This window comes from Protopterus annectens, chromosome 7.part0 (genome assembly GCF_019279795.1).
Source record: "Protopterus annectens isolate FY-2018-M chromosome 7.part0, PAN1.0, whole genome shotgun sequence".
NCBI classification, from domain to species: domain Eukaryota; kingdom Metazoa; phylum Chordata; order Ceratodontiformes; family Protopteridae; genus Protopterus; species Protopterus annectens.
Window position 1 is genome coordinate 663,474,821 of NC_056739.1, and position 27,592 is coordinate 663,502,412.

The window sequence follows — 27,592 nt, forward strand, 5'->3', positions numbered from 1 at the left end:
AGTTTTTATTTATATAGTTATTATTTATATAGTGCAGGAATTTATACTATTTATATAGTGTTTATTTTGCCAATCTGTATGTGTTTTTAGTCCCTACAGGTAAGTGATTTAGACATTATGTGTACATTCTGTATGGTGATGGCAATACAATGGGGATAAGAAATTAACTTTTTTCCACTGTAGTCCGATCTTGGAGTTGAGCTGGTATATTTAATTTATGGGGGTGTGTGGGGTGGAGGGGGGCTTGCCCCCCCTGCAAAAACGTAGTAAAAGGTGTGTTTGTTAGTTTGGTGTTGTTATAGGTGGAGGGGATGTTATTGACATGTGCTTTGTAGTTTTTTTATGTTGTAATGCAAAGTTTCAGTGTTCTGAGTTTTCGATGTTGTGAGTTTTCAGTGTTTTGGGTTTTCGATATTATGGTCTCAGTGTCTTGAGATTCAATGTTATGGGAATTAGATGTTTTGAAATAGAACCTTATATCTCTACATCTGTATATATATATATATATATATATATATATATATGGGAACACATCACATAATCGAATTACTGAAATCTCGAATGTCATATGGTCGAGACCATATGATTGAGATTGCAGTAAATCGAAGATGTGTAGTGTGTAAAAATAAGAGTTTACTTACCTTAATACATTGTGTGCACACAGAGGCAAGGATTCTTGTACGCTCTGTGTGTATGTAATGTTTTTTTTTTTTTTTTGCGGTTTTGACAGGAAATGAGAAATCTCCCATTTTGCGCTTCCACATACAGCGCAAGACGGGACATTTCCCATTTCCCCACTGTAGCACGATGTTGGAGTTGATATATTTAAGTAGGGGTGTGGGGCACAGCCCCCATATAGGGTGCAGGGGAAGCCCCCCTGCAAAAGCAAAGTTTGTCTTTTTTTTTTTTTTTTTTGGTTTTGCTTCAGAAGTTCGAGTTTACGAAACTCGATCTTTTGCTTACGGTTATTTGCAGTTCGAGATTTTGTAAATCGAGCTTCTGAAGTTAATCCATATATATATATATATATTTATATATATATATATATATATATATATATACATACACACACACACACACACACACACACACACACACACACACATATACATATATATATATATATATATATATATATATATAAATGGGTCTACTGCTTTTGGTCGAATTACATTTAGTCAAAACTGATTTCAGGCAGCCCACTTCACCGAAAATGCATTTCATTGAAAACCCATTTGCTTGAATTCCACTTAGTCAAAAATGGAATATAGCCCCTGCGCCACTGCAGTGCAACCCTGTAGTGAGAGTATAAAGTTAGGGTGGGTGTATCCATTAAAAATACATTGAAACATATAACATCAGTAAAAATTTGTTGCAAAATGTGGGGTCTACACCCCCATATGTGGGGGGGGGGTGGCCCCACACCCCCTTAACTTTATATTCTCACTCCAGTGTCACACTACAGAGGGGCAGGGGCTATATTCCATTTTCAACCAAATGGAATTCGAACAAATGAGCTTTCATTCAAATGAGCTTTCAGTGAAGTGAGCTGCCTGAAATCATTTTCAACTAAATGTAATTCCACCAAACCAGTAGGGGTTTGGCGTAATGGTTAAGATGTTTGATTCCCATTCACAAAGTACATTGTTTGATTCTCACCTTTGGGAAAATTGGTTAGGCTTAGAATAGCCTATTAAGAAAGATAGCCTAGTAATTAGCTATAAAACTGTGAATCAAAGCGCAAGAGAAAATTAAATTTTTAGAGTGCTTTTTGTAAATGTGAATAGTGTTAAGAATATAGTAAGAATATTAGAATTTTTAGAGTGGTATAATACATGTGATGTAGATGTAATTATATTGAAAGACTCAAGATTTTTAACAAATGAAGAAAGATTACAAACTAAGAAACTTTGGGAAACAAAGATAATGTAGAATTGAAAACATAAAGGAGGGTTTGGCACAATGGTTTAGGTTTTTACCTCACAGATACAAGATTCAGGGTTTGATTGCAACCTCTGGTTGTTGGCTAAGCTTGTAATAGTCTACTAGCTTAGTATTTAGGATTGCCTTAGTGGAGTCTAGAGATAATGATCAAGTCTGTAAACATAATTTAGTGTTAGGTTTGGCATATTGTTTAAGATTGTTGCCTCACAGAAACCTAAAAATAATCCTTCAGGGCAATTATCATAATATTCGGGTCTATATCACTTCGATGAAATGGCAGAAGTTTGAACACCATATGTTCGAACTTCTAACCTCAAAGTGCAAAGCCATCGAAGGCTTAGAACAGTGATTCTTTTCCCAGGGAAAATATCGCTGTTCCAAGAAAACACACACACAACACAAGCACACCCAAATAAATAATCCATACATATACACTTCACAAAACCCTACTTCTAACCCAACACTAAACCGTACATACACTATTATCTATCCTATTACCTTAACCCAAACCCTAACTCTAAGGTCTGTAACTATCGCACACTCACCTTACCCACTCTCTAACTCTAAGGTCCATAACTATCACACACTCACCTTACCCGCTCCCTAAACCTTAGGACCGTAACTATCACACACTCACCTTAACCCAGTCTGTTTGCACACTTACCTTAACCCAGTCCATAACCTTTGCACCACAGTGGAGGGAATAGTCAAGCCACAGAAACGGCCCACCAAAATCTTTCCCTGTGAAAGAATTCAGTGTTCCGCGGCTTCGCGATAATCAGTTTCCGAACTTCACAGTTCGAACATATGGTGTTCGAACTGCTGAAGTTTCGATGAACTGATAGGAACCCTAATATTCAACTATAAACATATGAACCTATGAATAGCCATATTCTTTAGAAATGCAGTAAAAATATTAAATATAACTTTAGCAAAAATGGGAAGATTAACCATTGTAGCTTTAAATTGGAAAAAAAACTATATAAAATTACAACTTTTGAAAATGAGAAAGCTTGTTTCATTAGATTTTAGACTATGTAGTGATAAACATGAATAGGAGACTATAACTATGATTTAAGAGGCAAACGTAAAAAGGAAATTATATAAGAAAAATGTTAGATGTTATAAGATGTCATAAGTTAAAACTCCGAGACAAAAAATTGTGGACTTAGAAAAGGAGTATGTAAAGAACTGAAACAGTTTATTTTATAGAAATCAGAAGGTTTAGTTATAGGAGAAGGGGAAGTACTTGAAACAGAATTTTCTGATCATAAAAATAGGCAAAAGAATAAAAAAGGATACATGAGAAAGCATGGAATGAAGAAGGAAAGAGATTAGTAATACAGTTATGGAAAGATCATATCAATATTTATTTATATTTATTTAACATTTATTTTACCAGGATAAGTCCAGCTGGACATCATGTGTCCTTCTTCAGTGGAGTCCTGGGGAGAAAAGCTCCAAAAAAAAACAGTGTACATACATGCTTTAGATAACAATAAAACTGGCATGCAAGATAAGAGAAACAATATAACATTTTATAAAAATTGGTCTAAATGATGGATGATATTTAAGAAAAAATATAAAAAGTTTTTTTACAGTGGCAATATGATGTGAGAAAAGTAGAAAAAGAAAAATATAAAAGAACATATAATGATGCATTGGAAGATTTAGAAAATAATGATAGAAAGTAGTTTGACAAAGGAAAAGAATTATATGAATGAAATCAAGAAAAAGTACGAGAATTGTTGTATAGCAATGACATTTTTTACAAAGAAAAACAGAAGTATCACGTTACTCAAGCAGATTAGTAAAGGAAGATGGTAGTGTAATAAGAGAAATAAAATTGTAAAAGAAATAGAAAGAACTCAGGAAAAGATTATGGGTTGTGCAGTACAATATGTACAAGAAATGTTTAAAAGAAAAAAGAAGGTAGCGAAAAAAACATGCAAAGTAAAAAGGTTAACAGAAAAAGAGAATCAAGAGTTGGAAAATGAAATTTCTTTAAATGAGCTAGATAAAGTATTAGGATAAGAAAATCTAGATTTGACTACAGGCCCAGATGGAATAGGGTATGCAATGTATACAAATTTGACAGACTGGCAACAAATATATATTTTAAAGATATTCAATAAATAGTGAAATGAAGGTTTTTTTTGTATAAAGAATTATGTAGTAGAATGCTTATTTTCATATGGAAGAAAAAAATAGAAAAGAATTTAAAAAATTGACAGCAATAGTATTAAATAATAATGATTATAAGATCTTTATGAAAATAATACAAAAGAGATTTGAAACTAAAATGGAAAATATTATGGAAGATAGCATATATATAGTATAAAGGGGAAGGGTTTTCAGTAATTATGAATAATAGAGAAATTGTAGATGACATGATGAACACAAAAGAAGAAGCAAAAAATCATGATAGGAGACCTTAATAAGGTACTAGATGCAATTAGTCTTGAAATCTTAAGGGTAATACTTAAAGAATATAATATAAGTGAGAACATTAAGAAATTATGTATGTTAGCATATAGCAATAATAAAGTAAAAATATTTGTAAATGGTTAAGCCAAGGTACATATGAAGGGTGGTATAAGACAGGAATGTCCAGTGAGTTTTATACCTTTTGCATTAGTTATGGACGTGATAGCATGTGAAATAAATTGTGGGGGTCTTGTGGGGGTGTTGATCAGCTGGTCCAAGACATTTGTACTGACAAGCAATCTCTGAGCCTCACCTTTACTAGCCATCCCTTCTGAAGAAATGTTTCTTCACTGTAAGAACTCTTGAATCATTTCTGCTATCAATTCCTAAAATTCCTGTCTTTTTGACAGGTAAATAAGAAAGTGCTAGCATTTCAATTTACTTCATTACCTTAGATGTTTAACTTAGTTTTTATTGGTGGATTATTTGAAATAGATTTAAATAAATAGGATGTGTGTCCAAGCTTTCATTGAAATACACATTCTCCTGTGAAATATGATTTCTATCCAGTGTAGCCCAGTTATATATATTCTCATATATATTTTTCCTAAAATCTACTCTCTTTTATTATATTTCCCTTCTAAATTTCCCAATATATCCTCACTATGGTAAAGCAAGATTCAGTCACCTCCTGAGCTGATTACTCCACCCAAAATTCTCTTAAGGTCTTGTGTATTTCTTCTCTCCTGCCAGTAATGCATTACTACAATAAATCTACTACTATTGTCTTTTTTTCTCTTCTGTTATGGTTGGAACCTATCTAGCAATCAGTATCTCTGGTGACATTTTGTTTTGTTCCTGGATTTCTGTTGAGTATCAACCATTTAAAAAAAAATCTCTGCTAATTTCTATCCAAATGTGATGCCTGTGACATTGCTATTTGCACCTTATATTTCATAATTGAATTTGATACTCATTGCTTTTTGTCTATGCCTATAAGGCTGCTTATATTCCATGTTAATATATTCAGACTAAACATTATATAATAAAGATATTACTCTAATCTATTAAACGTTATATATTTGTTTTTAGTTTGCATGGATACACCGGCAAGCTGATCTTTTATGTGTTTGCTTCTTCTCATCTCCATTTGTACCTATGTCACATTTTTCAATAATGTTTGCTTCAATGAAAACACTCAAAGAAAATAATAGATAGATTTTTAGACCCCATATCCTTATTTAACTTTAAGTAAACATTAAATATAATGTACATTTTCAAAACATGAGGTTTACCACTCCAGATAGTAGCAGTTGCCCTAAATCAGTTGCTGCACCCACATGCATTAACTATTCTAAAGTTAATGTTATCCATAATAAAACTCATTTGAACTTGTGTTACCACTTATTTGCTTTCTGCTATTTTCTCATATTTAGCCCCTTCCAGATGTGAAACGTAGATTGTTTGTTTTGAGTTAACATTATCTTTTAGCCCTGGGAAAATGTGCACTGGCTACCATTAAATAAACTAAATTGTTCACTGTTAGATTTATTAAAGCATTAATACTGCAGAGGAGGCAACTACTTACAGAACTTACTTCCAACTGTTTCAGACATCATTTATTTGTCACTGAATTGCTTACCAGTTTACATGTAAATGTTAATTACACTGTACCTCATAAATGTTTCTCAGCACAGATTGTACAGAGCTTTTCTAATCAAGCTCTCACACCTGCAGACAGGTCAACCAAGCAAAATCTGTTGGTAATGGGAAAGAAAATCTGCTAAAAACATTACAGATGCATGAAATAATCTTTGTAAATTTCATTCAGAGACTACTGTTCAGACTTTATATTGTTAATGGCCTGTACTTGTAGACTTCTTGCAAAGCCACATGTCTCATGATTAATCCTATATCCAATGGGGTTGATGCTTCACAGTCTTCCATTTATTCACTAATTTCACTGTGCTGAAGGTCTTCTTCCTGATTCTTCATTTTAAGGTACTCCTGATCCTTCCCATCAGCTCATGTCTTTTTTTCCTGTTGCTCTTACATTTTCTTTGATGCAATGGAAAAGGTTTAACTGATAAAGTCTCTCTAAAGGTTTTATTATTGGTAGAAGAATAAGAAAGTGAGTGACATTCTGTTTGCTGTCCAGCTTTTTCTTGGCTAAACTGTTTTATTTCTTCCTTAGCCTGATCTGCATCCATGTCTTTTATCATCCAGGAAACAAATTCCAAAGATATCCAGATACAGCAGCTTGAATCTCACACCTGCTTCTTGCCATTCTGTGATTTCTGGGATAAGGTTGCTTCTTTTCTGCCTAGTGCACAGTGAATAATCATTTTACATAAACACTCTAGTTTACCAAATTTTAATGCTTTTCCTTTCTGACATAGTTTTGATTTGAGCAACTGTTTCTGTTGTTATGATTGTATCTTTACTAATATAGCTCTTGGCTGCTTTACCATGACCAGATTTGGAGCATACAAATAATGCTCAGTTAACAGATCCTGCTGTGGAATAGCACTCCAATTGCTTATCTGTACACTCATAAATTAATACAGTTTGTTCCAGTTTCTCTGCACAACAGACAATCTCAGCTTTTCTCTGTGTGCTCTGTCTTCTAGCTCTTCTATATTTGAAACAAATATCCTAAGAATTCTTGTGCTCAGCCAGACTTTTTTTCATTTCATACTTTGATTTATTTTTGCATGTTTATGAGCCATCTGAGTAGCCATGTAAAACATTTTCTATTTCTCCAACTTTTTTGTTATATTGCTGTATATATTTCTTCAGCATTTGCTTATTTTATCACCTCTGAGTGCATTTGATATATTTTCCTCTTAATAACTGAAAACCATCTCCTGTGCCAAAGTTGAAAATGTAACTGCTTTTTGCTGAACAGTTACAAAGTTCTTCTTAGTCTGATTTTTTTCTCTTCCTATCTGCCATCCAGGCAATGTAATTACTACCCAGTAACTGCATTTTATTCAAATTGATAGCTTTTATTCTCCCCTTGCAGGCCATTTTAAGCCTCTCAATTTTCCCTTTTGATGCTCAAATTATCCTAACCCATGTGGTGTTACATTGGCCTTATCCATCCCATGGTCACTAACTATATATTAACTCTAATGAAAATCACTGTAATCATACCATAGATAATTGGAGTGAACCGAAGTATGTAATAAAGCATTTAGGAGCTGCCTCTGTCCATTAGTAGTATGGGGCAGTACTGGGGTAAATTTTTTGTTTCCCTTCCATAGATCCAAATTAAGTTTCTCTTTAATATGGACAGGGATGAGCTTTGTTTTAATTGGGTGGGTCGTCTGTTCCCATGCAGTAATATCCTCTTTGAGATATACCTGTCCATCCAATCCCTTTGGTTGATGCTGCAGAAGTTGATTAGATCCCAAGACTGAGTATTTATGATGATATTTAAATTGCTGATGTGCAGTAAATCCATCAGTACTGGCTAAGAGGATGCCTTGTATGCCAGACACAGCTCACCTCTTAGCAAGCTTTAGGATGCCATGTATAGTGACAGGGGTTTGAGTCTGTGTAGGGCATATTGTTTAGGAGTGGTCACTCTTTGTTTGTCAGACCAGTCATTTTTGTCTCCTGATCCTGCTGGTGTAGCTCATAGTGCCATCATGGTTGGGGAGATAACCTCATCCAATGTAGCTGTAGGCATTGCCTTGGTGGGCAAGAGAGAACCACTTTTGCTGGTCTCTGGGTAAGGGGCAGGTGATAATTATTCATGTAGTTGGGTTAGGGAGCCTGAATTTGAGATGGGTATGCCTAAAGCATATGACAGGGTGCCTAGAGAGGAGTTGTGGCATTGTATGAGAAAGTCATGAGTGTCAGAGAAGTATGTAAGAGTGGTACAGGATATGTATGAGGGTAGTGTGACAGCAGTGAGGTCTGCAGTGGGAGTGATGTATGCATTTAAGGTGGAGATGGGATTGCATCAAGGATCTGCTCTGAGCCCTTTCTTATTTGCAATGGTGATGGACAGGTTGACAGACGAGATCAGACAGGAGTCCCTGTGGACTATGATGTTTGCAGATGACATTGTGATCTGTAGTGAGAGTAGGGAACAGATAGAGAGGTGGAGGTATGCTCTAGAGAGAAGAGGAATGAAGGTCAGCAGGACTAAGACAGAATATATGTGTGTGAATGAGAGGGAGGATAGAGGAATGGTGAGAATGCAGGGAGTAGAGGTGGCGAAGGTGGATGAGTTTAAGTACTCGGGATCAACAGTTCAGAGTAATGGTGAGTGTGGAAGAGAGGAGAAGAAGAGAGTACAGGCAGGATGGAGTGGGTGGAGAAGAGTGTCAGAAGTGATTTGTGACAGATGAGTACCAGTAAGAATGAAAGGGAAGGTCTACAAGAGGGTAATGAGAGCAGGTATGTTATATGGGATGGAGACAGTGGCATTTACAAAAAGGCAGGAATCAGAGCTTGACATGGCAGAGTTGAAGATGTTAAGATTTGCACTGAGTGTGACAAGGATGGACAGGATTATGAATAAGTATATTAGAGGCTCAGCCCAGGTTGGAAGGTTTGGAGACAAAGCCAGAGAGGCAAGATTACATTGGTTTGGACATGTGCTGAGGAGGGATGCAGAGTATATTGGGAAAAAGTTGCTAAGGCTGAAGCTGCCAGGTAACAGGAAAAGAGGAAGGCCTAAGATAAGGTTTATGGATGTGGTGAGAGAGGACATGCAGGTGGTTGGTGTGACAGAGCAAGATGCAGAGGACAGGAAGAAATGGAAACAGTTGATCTGCTGTGGCGACCCCTAACGGGAGCAGCCGAAAGAAGAAGATGCCTACTAAGGGTCTACCTTTTTCAAGGGGTTTCTCAGAAAAAGTGAACACAGTGAGAAACTCTTGCCTTTTTCTGAATTTCTTTCTGCGGACAGTGAGAGCTTTACTGAGATTTGCTAAATAACTCATTTTTGCCTTTTCTTTGCCAACTACTTTAGCCAAGAAAAAAAGAGTTCCAGGAGGAATGGTTGCATTTCAGGAATTTGTTTCAATCTGAACATACTGATTCTATTAAGTAATGTTTTAGACTTCCCCTTGAGGATATATCATTTTCTGAAATCTTATTAAAGATTAAATGTTTTCAGTGGGAGCAGAATGAAATTCTAGTTGCACAGAAAATGTACTATGATTTGTTACAACTGGAAATGCCTATATATGCAGCTGTTCCTCCTGTTTTACCTGTTTTAGGAATTTTTTTCTCACTTCTTCTATTTTTGCTGACAGTCATCATAATCTTGCCCCCAGGAAATCTGACAGGTTATACAAGGTACTTCAGGCTCATTTGTGCTTGTTTTATAACCCTAAAGCAGATCTAACAGGGATTTTTCTATACAAAAGTACTTCTGCTAAACACATCACTGCTACTAAATCCATTTCTTCTGACCAGAATGGAAAAGCCTTTGGCAAGTTGGGAAATAACATACATTCATCTGCTACCTTAACTTTCATAATTTTAATCCTTTGAGTTCATATGTTAAAGTTTTTGCTTTTATCTTTGCAGAATATGCAAACATTAATGTTCAATCTTTCCTATTCTGAGATTAAAAATATATATATTTGAATAACTCTTTAATTTCTGCTTCTTAAGCTACTAAGCATGTTTTAATGTGTGCTTATGATGTTACTGATAATACTTCCAGAACTGCTGATTCTACATCAGTCATGAGAAGATTTGTTAGACTTTGTTATCAAAACTTTCCTGAAGATGTTAAAGCTGAAATTTTAAATTCTTGATTATACAAAGAACTTGTTGCATTGCCCTTCTGCATTGTGAAAAAAGGAGAAAGTCAATTCAAGGAGTTCCTCACATATTTCAACACACCTGCATACTTCTCAACTGTCCAGATTTCTACAGAATGTCCATATTTTTGCCTGTTATTTTTTATTTGTTCCTCCTGATAAATGGCTTTTATTCAAGGATTTTTCTGGTACCAAAGAGTGAAGGACATCGGAGGCCTATGCTTTATCTTTCCTTTCTAAATCTTTTAGTCAATATTCCAAAGTTCAAAATGTTATCCCTTCAGTTTGTTTTGCCTCTGCTCCATTTACTAGCTGTCCTGGTAAAGATATACCTAAAGAATGCCAAACATTGCACTCTTACTGGCAAGCAGTACAGGCATTTCATAAGATTTTTATTTATTTATTTTTATCTGATTCACATTATCAGTTCTCTGCCCCTAAGGTATTTACAGTGTCTTCTTCCAGTAATTGCAGTTCTTGCACCCTTTAAGACATTCACATTTTCCATATTTAGATGAATGTTTTATCTATGCAGACTCCTTTTCCAGTTGTCAGGAGTCTTTCACAATTGTTCAGAATCTTCTACTCAGTCTGAATTTTCAAATCACTTTCAGAAATCTGTAATCCTGTCTTACAGAACAGTTTTCCTGTGAGGTCTGTTAAATTCTGCCACAGGAAGTCTTTCTTCCTCCAGCCAAAGTAGAGATGTTCCAAAGTTTTTCCAGAGTTTCTCCAGGTAAAGCCATATATCTGCAAGGGAATTTCTCAGGATTTTGTGTTTCAGGGCATCTATGATTCTCATGCTTCCTCTTACCAGATTCCACATGAGAAAAACTGAATTGTACCTTAGATTAATCTGGTCTCAGCATCTTCAACCTTCATGTTTTTAAATCCCTCTTCTGGGGTTTATAAGATAGGAGAAAGGTTCTTTGGTTGGTAGACCAGATCTCAAAAATCCAGCTCTCCCAATTTCCATTTTGACTACAGTCTAGGCTGTCACTACAGATGCATCAGTGCTAATGAGTGGAGAGGTTTCCAAAGGCATGAAAGTGGGAGGTCTGTCAAACCAGCACATGTCAGAGAGATGATGGCAGTGAACAGTACTTTGAAAAACTTAAATAATTGGGTCTATATCATTTACACGAAGAAGCAAAATGTTGATTCACCTTTAGTCAACCCATATTTGTCGACTCTGTCAAATCATCGATTTCTTTCTAAGGAAAAGAAATTGGTTGGCCGTTCTTTTAAATCTGCCCTTTTCCTGACTATAGTGTGATCTCTGAGTTAGTATATTTAGTTAGGGGGTGTGGGGAAGTTTATTTTAATGTGGTGTGCATGTTTGGGCTACTGATTTCTTTCCTTAGAAAGAAATCGGTGATTTGGCCGTTCGATGTTGTGCAGTTTTGACAAGTGCGAATCAATTAAACTTAAGTCGACATTTTACTTATTTGACTTTATAATATAGACTCAAATAATCTCTGGTCCCTAGAACCCCTGCAAGTTTACATATCAGCACCACACTGATGTGGTACATAAACAAGAAAGAGGGTACAAGAGCTTTCCCTCCTTTTAGACTTGGTATGCTAGCAAATCAGGTCAGTTTGACTCTTCAGACGTTATACAATCTGTAAAAGCAAAACCTGACTGCACACTGACTTTGCAGGGCAGACCTTTGTGAATAGAATCTCCATCACTGGATCTTCCAAGATTTGATCCAGCCATGGGGAACACCTCAAGTAGATGTGTTTGCTTTCTCTCAGAACATACAACTAAATAGATTCTGCTCTAGGATTCCTTAACAGATGTCTTCTCATTGCTATGGACACAAATGCTCCAGTATGCTTTCTCACCTTCCCCCTATTATTTTCAGGGTTCTTATGAAGATATAGAAGGACTTTCCAAAAATTATGTTGGTGACTCCCTTTTGGCCCAGGCAGCAGTGGTTCTTTTTTTTTGATCTGGCCAAGTGCAGTTGCTACACTCTTCCACACAGATTGGATTTACGTATACGAGGCAGGGGTTGTTTGATACACCCCAACATGGAAACTCTTCATTTCACAGCCTGGATGATAAAATTTTGATTCCTTTTAGGCACCTTTTTCTGAGGATGTACACCAGGTACTGAAATAATGGAAAAATGCTACTAGGAAATCATATTTGTGTAAGTGGAAAAATGTTCTAGTTGATGCCAAACCAAGACTGAGGATCCTCTTTAGGCTCAGCTGAATCTTGTTCAAGATTATTTGTGTAAGTTACTGTCCTCTGGCCTTTCTTATTCCTCTGTCAATGTGAATTTGTTGGCCATGTACACTTGTCTGCCCTTAGAAGCCCCCTTTCTAAACATCTTCAAGTTAAGCAGTTTTTGAAAGGGATTTTGCATATCCTGCCACCTAGAAAACAGGCGGCTACTCCTTGAGATCTTAACTTTGTACTTGAAAGCTTATTTGTTTTCCATTTGAACAAGCTCATCAAGCTTATTTAATACTTTTCTCATTGCCCTGATGTCAGCTGAGAGAGAATCTGAGTTAAAATGCTTATGGTAAGTTAACCATCTATCCATCCTTCCACAAACCACTCTACCATTTTTGCACATGGGTCAGGGTATCACTTCAATAGTAACAATCATCTAAAGCCAAGGTTCATGCCACCAGGTGGTTAACCCTGCTACACCTGTTCTTCCATACCACAGACTCACCCACATACACCTATGGCCAATTTAAATTATGCAGTCCACTTATTACATGTCTTTGGAATGTGGGAGGAAACTAAAGCACCAGGAGGAAACCCATACAAACACAGAGAGGACAAGCAGACTACACACAGAAGGCATCCCACATGAGAATCGAACCAGAAAAATTCTTTCTATGAGGTGACAATGCTACCAAATGTGCCACTGTGCCACACCTCCTCAGAAAAAGGTGCCTAAAAGGAATCAAAATTCTATTAGCCAGGCTGTTAAATGAAAAGTTCCCAGGTTGTGGTGTATCAAACAACCCCTGTCTTGTAGGTTAACATTACTTTACTTTTCAGAAGGACAGAGTTTCTTTGAGAATTAACCTTTCTTTTTTGCTCAAAGGTGTCTCGGAGTTTGCCTTGAGCCAGACTATTAATCTCCCTGTTTTGTTTACCGAACACAAAAACAGGAAATAAAAGATTCTTCACACACTAGGTTTCCACAGACAGCTAATATGCTAATATGCTATCTAGACAAAACTCAAGTCTTAGGGAAAGATGAACAACTGGCTGTCTCCTATAAAGGAAAGAGGAAGGGGCAGTCAATATCATAGCAGATTATTTCCAGATGGTTATCTCATGCTATTGCTGTTTGTGAACACTACCATAATAATCCATTTCCAGGCAGGGTTAGAGCCCTTTCCACTAAGATCTTGGCTTCTTTAGTGGCTTTATTAAATTCTAGAAATAGTCTAGAGACAGCAATAGTCTAGAGACAGCAATACGGTCCTTTGATATACTTGATATCCAAAGTACTATATGGGTCCTGGATTATTAATTTTCTTTTCATCTCCTTTCTTATTTTCTAATTTATGGTAATCTACTCAAATAGCTTAGCCTACTGAAACAGTGATCTAATTAATATAGTAAATTTGTATAAGAAAACTTGCCACAACAGTTGGTAATGTTCTTCATTTGATCGCAGTTGCAGTAGCCTTAGCTATATAGGTTGTATCCTATACAGGCTACAACAGCCAGCCAGCTTCCAGTGACTTCAGGGTACATTCCACACACCCAAATATTTAGTCAGCTTAAACTGAGCTGACTAAAAGTCAAATTTGGGTGTCATGCCTTTCTGCTTCTTTGTAGGCTTTCAAGGCTCAAAGGTTGGCTACTCCTATTCCTGCTATTCTATATCTGGTAGAGACATGCCCCTTGGGGGGACTTCGACTTTACTTTTTATTACAGAAAATGTTGTTTTTCTGTAAAATATATTAATTATAGTTGGGTAAAAGTGTTTTCAATGACTAGGATTGCCACCAATCTGTTTTTTTATGGACTATCTGGAAATCAAATTTATTTGCCAATAGTCTAGAAAATACTGTACAAACTCCAGTATTCTGTTGCAAACAAAGAAACACACTATCAGAGTTCGTTAAATCGGCTGATTTACTATGCTATTTTACAGAAAAGTACTATGCTATTTTATAGAAAAGCATAGTAAATTGGCTGAAAGCAGGCATCAGGAATGGGAAAAAGAGGGTGTTCCCATCTGCTGACATCATAGTGACTTCACAAAATTGGTGGAGCATGGGTGGGAGAGGGGTGGAAATGGTTGGGGTTACAGGTGATGTGAGGGGTGTGGCCTTACTTTGGTTTTAGCCACAACAAAAGGTGGCAACCTTATCAATGACTGCCACATAACATTTTTACACTATTAAACAAGAGTTTTACTTTTTTACTTTTGTGGTAAAAAGTTGTTAAAACTAACTTTAAACTATTTTTTCGTAACAAAAGTTGTATTATTTTACTTTTGGGATGGGGATAAGTGTTTTAAGTGATTTTTATTGTGATTTAACAATAAAAAAATACTTTTTTGCTAATTACCTGTTTTACCGACTGTTGCTGCCAAGCTTCCTCAGGAATCAAGAAACTTTTTTGGCTTAACCATGGAATATCCTACTGATTCCTCAGTCCTGCCTCCTTTCAGCCATAAAAATGAAAATGATTGTTAATCAGCCATTGACACCATAGCATGCTGATAAAATGCCTTAGCCAAAGCTGGATCCTCAGAGCACTCAACTTTTTCCTATGTTCCTCTGAGTCACTATGGATACCATGGACCATGGTTTAGATGTATCCTCTGTAGCTGTTGGAGTGCCCTTTGAGGACAACAGGCAGCTAGTTTTACTTGTCTTGGTAGAAAAGGTAGGTAATACCAGTTTGCTGAACCAGAAAACTATGTCCATCCTAGCAAAGTCCTTTCTGGCAAGATTTTCCTGTCCAAAACTTAAACATATGTTAACACTTATCTCAGTTTTCCTGGACAAGGGTAATTTATTAGGCTTAGCTCAAGCTTTTGTGTAGGCTCTTGACCCTTCCTGAAGGACTGTTTCTACTAAAAGAAATGAAATTCTTCATTTTCCTGAAGAAATTCAAGAGATTGAAAACAATTCTCAAAGCACGGAGTATTTGTTATGCACAAAGAATTCTGATTCAGATTCTGAGGAAACTTTGACCTTGGCCAGTAATTTTGAAGGATTCTCTTTCTCTAAAATTATTGCTAGAATGAGTCAGTTGTTTTAGTCAGGAAAAAGTGATCTTTATTATCTCCTCAGGAAGTAGTATTATTTGCTACAATTGGGTTTTCTCGAACCTGCTTTTATTCATATCCCCCTGTTTGGTCTGCTTTGAAGGTTTTCTTTTTTTTTTTTTTGTTACAGCCAGAAATTTCCTTAATAGCCAGCCTACTGTCCCCAAGAAAGCAGACATCCTACAGATCTGCTCCAGCAGGTACTAAACATCAGGTTAACACTAATCTTTCCTATTATGACAAGGACTGGAAGTTTTTTTTGTGGGGGGATGTATTCTTATGCAATACTTGTTTTTAGAATTCTCGGCTTTCAAGCTCATATGTTGATGTTTATGCTTGTCACCTGTGAGAATATGAGGAATATTCTGGCAGCCATTTCCTCTTATGAGATGAAATCTGAATTGGGCAACTTGGTGTCTTGTGTGTCACAAGATACTATGCACTGTTTGAAACGTGCTTATGATTCTGCTCATGCCCTTCCAGCGCTGCTGCCATTGGGACTGCTAGGAGGAGGTTTGCCTGGTTGCATTTTCAAAACCTCCCAGAGGATGTCAAAATGATATTCTGAATTCTCCTTTAGACAGAGAAGAAGTTTTTTGGCCCTCTGTTAGAGAACTCATAAAAGTGTGAAGAGAGAGGCAAGTTGGTTTGAGAGGGGGTCACTCAGATTTATCAGACTTCCTTCTTTTCAAGTGCCAAGGGATTCAATCCTCTCTCCATTACTTTTTTTAAACAAAAACCTGTTCCAACAAGATGCTGAAAAGCAAATTTTTTAAAAAAGAAATAAGAGGGAGGTTTCATAAAGAGAGAAGGAACAAAGGACAGTCTTATGAGTCTGGATTTCTATACTGAATAATTTAGTTTTAGGGGCAGGGTTAGAATTAGCACACATGGGTAAGGTAAGGCAGCAGGCTATAGCCCCCACTGACTACCTTATTCATGCATGCTAAACTTAACCCTAATCTTGAACATTAATTTATGAAAGACCCTTTCCATAACAGCATCACTATTCAGATCATAGGTTCATAGGTGTGTACTAGGCTAATGGCCCTGGAGCCCTTACAAGCTTAGACCGTAGGATTACCCTGGCATCATGCCACCAACCGTAGTTCCCAGTGCCTCTGTCAATTAGAGCCACTGGAGTGATCCCTGGGGTGAATTTTCTATTTCCTATCCACTCATCAAGATTTCTCTTGAAGAGGGCCAGTGAGGTGCTCTGCCTGACATGTACAGAAAGTCTGTTCCATAGCATGGGCAGTCTCAGGGTTATGAACCTGTCCCTCCAACATGTTCTGTTGATTGTGGTAATGAGATTGAGGTCTCTAAAACCTGTGGTGTGGAGGGATTATGATTTCATTATATGTAGCATTTCTAACAGAGCTAGGTCAGACATGGTTTTGTAAGTCAAGCAGAGACTGCCTCAAAGTAGGTGATACGAGAAAGTGAATAGTTGGAGTTTTTTGAGTCTGTCCATACAGGACAAGTGTTTAAGGCCTAGGATCCTCTTAGTGAGGTACTTTTGTGGTGTCTCGAGTTGTTGCAGGTGTCTAGTGAGGTACATGCCAAATGGGGCATTGTAGTCAATAACTTGCCTAATGAGAGAAGAATAGAGGAAGACAATGACCTCTTTCTTCATGGATGTAAACCCCCCTAGTAATGAGATGTGCCACATAGAAGGACTTTCTGACCACAGTGGCAGTGTTGTGGTCAAAAAAGAGGTTGGTGTCAACCTGTGTTGCCAGATCTCTTATAATACCTTCTGTGTTCAGTGGACTACCATTGATGTGATAGTTTATAGGAACTGGGTTTTTCCCAAAGGGGACGATGACACATTTTTTGGCATTGAGCTTAAGGCCATGGTTCTGACACCAGTCATTGGTCTCAGTGAGGCCTTTCTGTAGGATGTCAACATCACTTGGGGAGTTAATAATGGCTCCCAACTTGCAATTGTCTGCGAACGTTGTCAGCCAGAGTCCCTTCATGTTGGACTGGACTTCTGAGAAGTAGATACCAAACAGGAGAGGACCCAGGGCAGATCCCTGTGGTACTTCACTCATGACTGTTCGGCAATCTGACTTGGAGTCAGCTACTTTCACACTGTGGGTTCTATCTGTGAGCCAGTTTGCAACCCACCTAGTGATATAGGGGTTGATGCCTGGCTTAGTGAGTTTTTCTATTATTCCTGAGGGTTTCTATTATATGATCGAAGGAGGCATTCGTTCAAATGCATCTTGATCGAACTTGAAAGCATGAAATGGGAAGAAATCGCTTGACTGCTTCTGTTACTTTGCCATTTTTGTCACTGTAGTGCGATCTCAGAGTTGGTATATTTAAGTAGGGCGGTGTAGGGGGGCAAAGCCCTCCACTTTATGTAATGTTTTAATGTGGTAGTGAGAGCCACAAACTAACCAAAAATTCCAAGTAAATCGAATCCAGACAGGCACATGAAGAAAAGGTTGTTTTAATAAATACGAATACAAGTTAAAACCAATTTGTAACACAAAGTAACAAAAGGAAAGCGCTTTCATCTGTGCTAATGACAAACCTCCTCTGACAAATAAACATCATTTTCTTCCAGTTTAAAATACTAAATGAAAGTCAAATTACTTCTCTCATTTGCCATCTCCCTATGAGTCATGAATGACATAAGTACTATACAACAACCATTCACAGCATGAATACTATGTTAATATACAAAAACTGTAAAAATAAAAATTAATACACATTAATGTTATATAATGTATATAGTATATAATGTAATATATAAATAATATTTTAGTTGTGTACCTTAAAAAATACCTATAAGAAATACTTGTAAAAACCATCCTGAACTTCATTAATTCTTGCTTACTGATATGCTTAAAAAATATTTACATAAAAAGTATTTATATAAAAAGTAGTTTTACATAAGAATTGTGTATGTGTGTATATGCATTGTAACATAATATTGAACCTACCAATTAATGTTCTAAAGCCTTTAATTTCAGAACACTACCTAAAGATAACATACCATTTAAACCTGGCCAAGAGTGTGCACATAAACGGATTTGCATCTTAATTCCATCTTTTCAAAAATTAATTGCCATGCGCCTCTTCTACTATCACTTTTCAAAATGTCTAAGAGAATAGTATGTTTTCAGTGGGGAACCATGTTATAAATTGCTACAACTAGCAAAAGACTATACAAGAGTTATCAAAATGTAATAATTAAACTATGCAATGCTGATGATATATAGGTAAATAATATAGATTTCAAAAGCATAAAAACTGATAAAATGCTAGTATAGTCAGAATGCAGACAATAGTGCAGATAATCTATAGAGCATTAAATTAGCTAAAAAAAACAAACCACCAAAAGTGTTATGTCACACTCAGTGGACAAGGTAGGTATAATGCAGTAGTATTTTACTGGATAAAGGAGGTGATGCACGAGGGATAAGTAAAACAAACACTGATAGTGTTTAATAAAAAAAAAAACGAATGTTAATTGAATGTGGGAAGTGACACTTAAAGACTGCAGAAAAATAATGTAGCACTATTAAAAGGGACAGGCAAAAAAGTACTGGGGCAGTATGTTGTATCTTGCGGCTTTTTCCCGGTTAGGGGTTGCCACAGCGGAACTTTGGTCCGCTAATGATTGGCAGTTGATTTTTACGTACCAAGTTGCCAGCCCTGATGCACAACCTTCAATGAAGGTACGCCCATTCACACATAAAAAATGTTATTAAAGGGAAAGCAGCAAACTAAAGGATTGAGCTTGATGCTTAAGCCAGATATGTGCTGATCTGTAATGAGAAGTGGGATTATGTCCTTAGACAGAAATATGATTATAAATGTTTGTCTTTAGTTGTATTTTACAAAGGGAGGAGCAAATGTTTTGTTCAGAATGTCTATTAAGCCCTGTGTTCTATGCTTACAATGAAATGTTTGTCTGATTACTTGTATATATATATATATATATATATATATATATATATATATATGTGTGTGTGTGTGTGTGTGTGTGTGTGTGTGTGTCAGTGCATGTATGTGTTTATACCTATGTTTATGTTCCTGTACATTTATGTATGTATAGGACATGGATGTGTTTTATGAATGTGTGGGAGTGATCAAGCATTCAGTGTTGTTTGGCAGTGATTCCCTGATGAATTGATTAATTTTTATGTACTCCAAGTTTATATATATATATATATATATATATATATATATATATATATATATATATATATATATATATATATTGAAAAGGAAGAAACATATATAACATGGTTCCCTATAACTAACAGCTGACCACATGACTTTTCCCCATGTCTCTCATTCTTTTTTTTTGCCAAAAAGTATGCTGCATTGATAAGTATAAGTAAATAGATGAGAAGAAATGAATTCCACAGTAGATTAATTTGTACCATAAGTATTTTGCCCATGAATTATAAAACATTATATGTTATTCACAGTTTAATTACCCAGTATTGAGTACTGTCGTCTTCCAGTAGCTCACATGGATCTTGAGGTTTAGGAATGAAATACAGTTCATGATGTATAGTAGCTAAGAGATATGCCTTACCTCTTCTAATGCTGTAAAATTATTCTTCATCTTTTTGTTGTTTTTAAGAGCTCCATGCATCTCTTTGGCACTCTTAATTTGTCAAAAGCTATGCCTCAATAGCAGCCTTGCACAGCTGGTTAATAGTTCTAATAAATGCAATTAACACTCACTTGCCACCATTTAATTATACAATTAAGATGTCTAATTAACATTAACTTGGCAATTGCTTATTTAACAAAAGTACTGTATAGCGTAGCCTTAAATAAGACACTGCACTGAAGATGGAATAAAACAATGTGGAAGATGTGAAGGCAGCTCATTAGTTAGAAAGGACTCGATAAAAAATATGGAGTTAAATTTGATTATTATGTAATTATTCCACAAATTGTCTCTTGTAATGTGTACAACTAACTCCATAGATGTTCAATTAAAACGCATGCAATGAATTTGTGAATGTGTACTGAATATGTATTGTGTGTAATTTATACTAATTTGAGCAGTTTCCCACAGTATTCACTGTGCAGACTGACAGTTTTTAAATGACTTACCTTGTCTGTATGCAGAAGTTATGCACAATTTCTATGAAGCCGTTGAAAGTTGCAAGAGCATGTGAGGTTTAAAGGGACCATTGAACTCATACCTAAGAGCAATTGTGTTAGTCTGACAGACATTAGAAGAGCATGCTTAGTAAAGCAAACTTATGCAGTTTATATTACTAGATCTTTCTTTAACTCTCATTATATTTAGTATAGTATAGCTTTGTTAAATCACTTTGGTGGAAAAACATAGCAGTCCTGAGTTGCTAGCAGAGTACAGAGTATTATCTAAAACTATAAAACTAATACAAAATTACTAAATTGAAATCTACCATTGCGAATATATTTTAACTGACTTTAGCAATGTCTGAGTTACAGGTACTAAACAAGAGACTTCAGGTTTTGTATAGTACAGATGATTAAACAAAGCAACTTTATAGATAAGTTCCAGATGTTTTACAGGTAACTAATTCTTAGCATGACATTTTCTGAATCTAGTTCTGACTCTCAGCAGATGAGTCAATACCCATCTGCTTTATGCTACATACAGTAATGCCATGAATGCTTCTGAATCTGTTTAAGAGAAATTTAAATAAACAATGAGCAGAAGCATATACAGATTTCAATAATAATAATAATAATAATAATAATAATAATAATATCGGAATTACTCAAGCACACACACACACACACACACACACACACACACACACACACACACACACACACACACACACACACACACACACACACACACACTGCCACTGAGGTACAATATTCATATTAAGCATGCACAGGGTACAGTTTTCCCACAATGGCATTATCAAGTGTTTTTTTTTTATACAATGAGAAAGGAATGATGTACTTCCCTTTCTAGACATTAATAAGCATTACCTAGCATTAATAAATTAATAACTTCTGGTAAAAGACCCTAGTTAGTCTGGAAGCTTGAGTAACTGTAAAATCTATTCTAATCCAGTGACGGTATCAGATCACCTTTGTGTCCCAGTTTCTGTATATTTTCTATGAAATGAGTGAAGTTTAGGAACAGGCTACTTTCTCTTGGCTTTATTTTCTCTGCAGGGAACTTGAGAACAGATAACAAGGCAGAATTATAGCTCAGGTGAGCCAGGTATCCATCAGGTCCAGAAAGTGGGCAAAGGCTTTTCTAATACAATATGCTGATAACTCTACAGTCATCACCATTGCCAACTCTCCCTTCGGAACTCCTTTCAACCACTCAGCCCTCTTTCAACTCAGTGGAAACCTGGATCTCCAATAACCACTTCATTTTCAACCTTAAAAAGATTAAACTGGTACTCTCTCTCCCCACAAATGCTAACCATATCAAATCCAGCTTCTCCATATGATCTCTTAACAATACCCTCATTGAGGTAGAATCCAACACAAAACTCCTTGGTGTCACCATCAATGATCAGCTGAAATTTGACCTACATGTTACCAACTGTATTAGGAAGACTTAACAGAAATTAGGGCTCCTCTATAGAAACAAAAAGTTCCTCACAACTGTGGCCAAAGTTTCCATCTCTCATGCCTGCCTTCTATCCAGTCTCTTATATAGCTCCCAAACTCTCACAAAGCTGAACTCCACACTCCAGGCCAAACTGGAGGCCACCTACAACAAGGTAGCCAAATTTGCAGCTCAACAAATCTATAAATCTCATCATTGTCTCTCCCTAAAACATCTAAACTGGCTCGAACTACGCCATCACCTTTTCCTCTCTCTGCTGCAGATCATTCACTCCATCCTATACCTACCTTCTTACTGCCTAGCATTATCCTCCCTTATCTCCTATTATTCTCCTTCTAGACCACTCCGAAGCTCTGGACAAGACCTGCTACAGGTATCTAACCTAAGACCAAAGCAGGGTGCAATGCCTACAGCTATCATCCAACAATTGCTTGGAACAAACTACCTCTGGAAATCAGGACCCTTGCTAATCCTAAACAATTTAAGTAAGCCACCAAAGAACAATATAGAAGTATCTGGGCTTGACACTGTACTCACCCACCATAAGCACAACCTGTTAATGCCTTTAGGAAATACTCAATATTTTATCACCTGACAAACTGTTTTTCTCTCAAAAGTATTGTAATGTGTTGAATTTTTTTTCTAATTATGAGTAACGCTTAAGATATTGTAATGAACCTCTTATGTATTTTTTTGTTATAATAATGTTTCTGTTTATATTGTAACTGCTTTTTAAGTGGAGCTTTTCTCACCGGGCCTCCGCTGAGAAAGGGCTATTCTCAATTGGATACACCCATCAACCAATCTAAAATAAATAAAAATAAATAAAGAATCAAGAAGGAAAGAATGATCTGATCTGGCTGATATAAAATCAGTCTGTTCTCTTTTCCACAGGATAAAAAAATAATTGTAATTGTCCCGGCACCCTTTTCAATAACACACACTAACATCAAAAGATATTTGACAACCTTTATTAATTTAACCAAACTGACAATTTTATTCATGTAAAAGTAACAAGTTAATTGAAAACATCAAATTCTTCCTGTCATCCATCAGGGCATCATACCCGCTCACCCTGTCCAAATCATCCATCAGGGCAGCGTAGCAACTCACCCTGTCCAAATCCTCCATTGTGCAGCGTACCTGTTCACCCTTTCTGAATATGGAGCATCCAACTCACTTATTATCAAGCAGCATCCAACAACTCACTTGATCCTCAAACTCAATGCCATCAACACCATCACCTAGAGGGGGAACAGAAGAAGGCAATTCTGTCCCTCTTCTCTGCCCACTAGCCGTTTCCCCTCTTTTCTGATAACCTTTACTAAACCCTCTAAAAAAAATTTAAATGTACATTAAACTAATCCAAAACAACATCTCTCAAGTGCACCCCAAACACAATCTGTCCTTAAAATCCCTATGATCTATTGTGTACATGCTTAAAGCTCCCAACTGCCAAGCCAACCTCTGATTCACAAACCTCCAAACCTGATCCAGAGCCTGACAACTGACAACATTCCTCCAGATCATACGTGGTACTGTCTCCGACCATATGATACATATACCAGGGCATAGTGTCTGCAGCGAACACAAATCATCCGTTATCTTATCCACCAACTGTTTCTTAGACAAAATTCCTAAATCATTCCCAACTAAGTGTACCACCAATATTTGTGGAAACCCTAATCATAATCTTACCACCTCAGCCTCCTGCATAAGTTAACCCCATCTAAGGCCTCTAACCCCATGCCAAGTAACCATCCAACCTAGCTGAGACAGCCCCAAATTCCTTCCATCCATCCTAACTGATGTCCTTTTCTCTGCCCAATGGATATAGGAATAGCCCAAGATGACAATCTGATTTCCTAAAAGAAGAGAAAAAAAATGCAAGGAAATTCTTTATCTAATATAAGATAACAAGACATTAGAAGACCACCTCTCTATTTTTCTAATAACCTCACTAGATCTGCCTTCACTTGCAAAATCTGAAGCCTTACCAATACAAAAGGAATGAGTTGCAACCCTCTCAGCTGGGAAACCCATGCACCAAAAGGACCTCCTTATGACTTGTACCAACTGACCACTTGTAGCCAACCTTCCATCTGACAAACAATAAAACAAATCATGTGGATCCCCAACACAGAGCCGACATAATTCCTTACCCCATCCTATTGGACAAAGCCCAACATTACCTTTCCTGACCACTATCAATGTACCTTTTCCCAGCTGATCTGTTTTAGATGTTCACAACCCAATGTGTACTGCCCCAGAACATATCATTACATCCCTTCAAGCTAACGATCCTAGCAATGTCGACACTTGAAATGCTCCAAAATACAACCACACACACAAAATAGCTCACATAACATAATCAAGTGACTCCCTTTGCTGTAAGGCCAAACCCCTCAATAAGATTTTCAAAATCTGTCTTGTCAATGGCCATCACACATCCCTATGCACTCCATCCACTCTTCCCCATCCTCTCAACATATGCCCCACCATTCAAGTCTTTGTAAAATCCTGCAATCCAGTCACCTGCGCAAATCTAGTAATTGCAGCCAAATCCACCTTAACAATTTGTAAAGCCTTACCTTGACTCCAAGCTTGAGCCAAGTAAAGATGTAGCAGCTCCTCTGACCAAATCCCTTCTTCCTCAGGCAATTGTAAAACATATTCATCAAAACTGTAAGCCTTTCTAGTAGACACCACCCAAGACTGTTGGACTAACCTCCTGGTTACCTCAACCCAAGATGCCACACCTTGTCTGGCAGGACTACCGATACCTCCTATGCCCATGGAGCCAACTGTCAAAATCTGGAAAACTGAAATCGAGACAAGCTATCAGCAATTGCATTGCTCACCCCTGGCACATGCACCCCCTGTAAATGAAAAATGAATTATCAAACTCTGCAATACTAACTTTTGTAACGCTAGTAACAGCAATTCATATCTTGCCGTCTTTATCTGCAATACCCATACCACAGCCATGTTATCCGAATGAAAAAACACCCTCCTACCTTGCAGTCTGTTCTTCCAAACAAGTGACACTGCCCAAATTTGCATCAACTCTAAAAATGCGGCATCCCTTTTCCACTCCTCCCTCCAGTCTGATGACCACCAGGCTGCAAACCATTGTCCCCCGAAATATGCCCCCATTCCCACACCCCTTGCTGCATCCATTAACAACTGCATATCCTCTTGCTCCACCCAGTCTGCCTTCCAAAAAGAAATCCCATTGAACTGCTCCAAAAAGGATAACCAAAGAACCAAGTCCTCCTGCACTAACTTATTAGCCCTAACCCAATGGTGTTTGCTCTTCCCCCTTTTAACAAAAAGGCCACTGACCTGAAGAATGTATACCCTGGATGCACTGCCTGATGCACAAAGTTCAAAAGCCCTAACAGTTTCATAACCACCCTAATTCAAACCTTATCCTTGGCCATGGCCGCCCCAATCTTCACCTTCAATCTATCTATCTTTTCCTTAGGCAAACAAAACAACCCCGGTTCTGCATCATTTAATAAATCCAAGAAATCCAAAGTTTTGCTGGGCCTTCCAACTTTTGCTGGGCCAATGGATGCCCAACTCATCACACATCCCCAGTAATTCTTGCAACCCTTCTTGTCCTCCCTCTGAACCCTCACCAACTAACAAGAAATCATCTAAGTAATGTATAGCCTTCTGCGTACTCACCTGCTACTGCCAGATCCAATGCCAAATCATACTGAATTTCTCATAAGTTGCACAGGCTATTGAGCAGCCCATAGGCATAGCCTTGTCAAAATAGAATTTGTTTCCCACTGCCATGCCTAATAATGGCCAATCCCCCTCTCTGACTGGCAGCAAGTGAAAAGCAGATTCAGTATTTACCTTAACTAGCCATGGATCCTGGAAACCACAAATAAACTTCACAGCATCATTCAAAGATGCATAACTAACCTTAGCATCCTCAAGTGCAATAAAATCATTAACAGAGCTCCATTCTGGCTATGACAAGTGGTGAATCAACCTGAATTCACCATTCAGTTTCTTTGGCACCAAACACAATGGAGAAACCTTAAAATTCTCAAAGGGAGGGCGGTCAAAGGGCCCCAACAACCTGCCCACCTGACGTTCCTTCTCCGCCAACCTCAATAAAATGTTCTCCTTACCCCATACTGATCGCAAATTCCTGCAAACCATCCCATACCCCCTACCCTGGATTTAATAGAAACTCTCCTAGAAATACCCTCTAATATCTCCTCCTTAAGAGAAGAATCAGGAAAACATTGGAGCATGCACCACAAAACATTCACCTTAATGGGGGAATATGACTCCTTTCCTTCCTCTAGTCCTCCTGCAGGACACTCCACCCCATGACCCTCAAAAATTAACTCTACCCCTCATGCTCTGAAACCCTTAAGAGGAAAGACACCCGCCATCTAATGACATAGAGTTCATGGCCATAGAAGTAAATTCCCACTGCCCACACTGCACAGCTGGATAATTCCCCCCACACCTTGAACAGACATGCAAGAACTTGCATCCTACCCACAAACAACTTCCTCCATTAAAAGTCCAACACACACCTTCCCCTTCTCCCACCTTTCTTCCTCTAGCACTCCATCAATAACTATCCATCATAATACCCAACCAAATATTTGGGTGCCGCACATCCCAGTGGAGAGAGTGAGTCACTGCTTTCGCTTCTAAAGCTTTAGCCAAGCATTCCCAGGCTGTAAACGCTCAGCTTCCTGAATTGTGAGAAAGTAACCCAACTGGGGCAAAGACAAAGTTGCACGCTTTTCCAACAAAACCGCCATGTAATAAATAAAACTGACTGCCCAGTTATCCCATGCCCTAGGCTGTATCCTACCTATCCTCCTTCTCCCTAATGCTGCTAAGACAGCCAGCAAATCTTTGCTATTGGCTGAATCTGATTCAACCAGACACTGTAGCCCTTCTGCATCAATTAACTCAAAGACATCTACATATTCTCCTTTCCAAATCTTCTCCTTAACTGAAGAAGGAATGTGTGGAGTCAAAAACACTGTCCCTGTTCCTGGTCCCAAAGCTGTGTCACTAAACTGTTGCCAGGCCTTAACCTAAAATCAGAACTTATTTCTGAACTGGATGCCAAACTGCCAGCAAACTCTGCACTGCCATTGCTAGTTGCTTCCATCCCACTTACTCCATAATTCCCCAGCCTCATGTTCGCAGCCCCCACAGTGTCATTCAACCCATGACAAAACTCATCCCCTCCTGCTTCACTATCTCCCCCAATTTCCCCCATTCCCTAAATCTACTCCACCCAACAAAACACCTGATGTTAGCACATTACCTGATACAGTGTCCTGATGGCCTCCAGGTGCTGATGGACCATCTGGAAACACCTCTCTTGATACCCGTTGCCTCTTACCTTGAGGCACCAACCCAGTCCTTGCTGCTGAGCGTGGTCTCTTATGGCTGGATTCCCTTGCCTTATCTGCCATTGTGGAGTCCACATTGGGTGCCACTATCACCTCCCACCACTGGCATAGACGCTGCATGCTGGCCATCTGTAAAGAGAGGAAAAAAAACATTAACATCAATAATTATACAAGTGATGACATT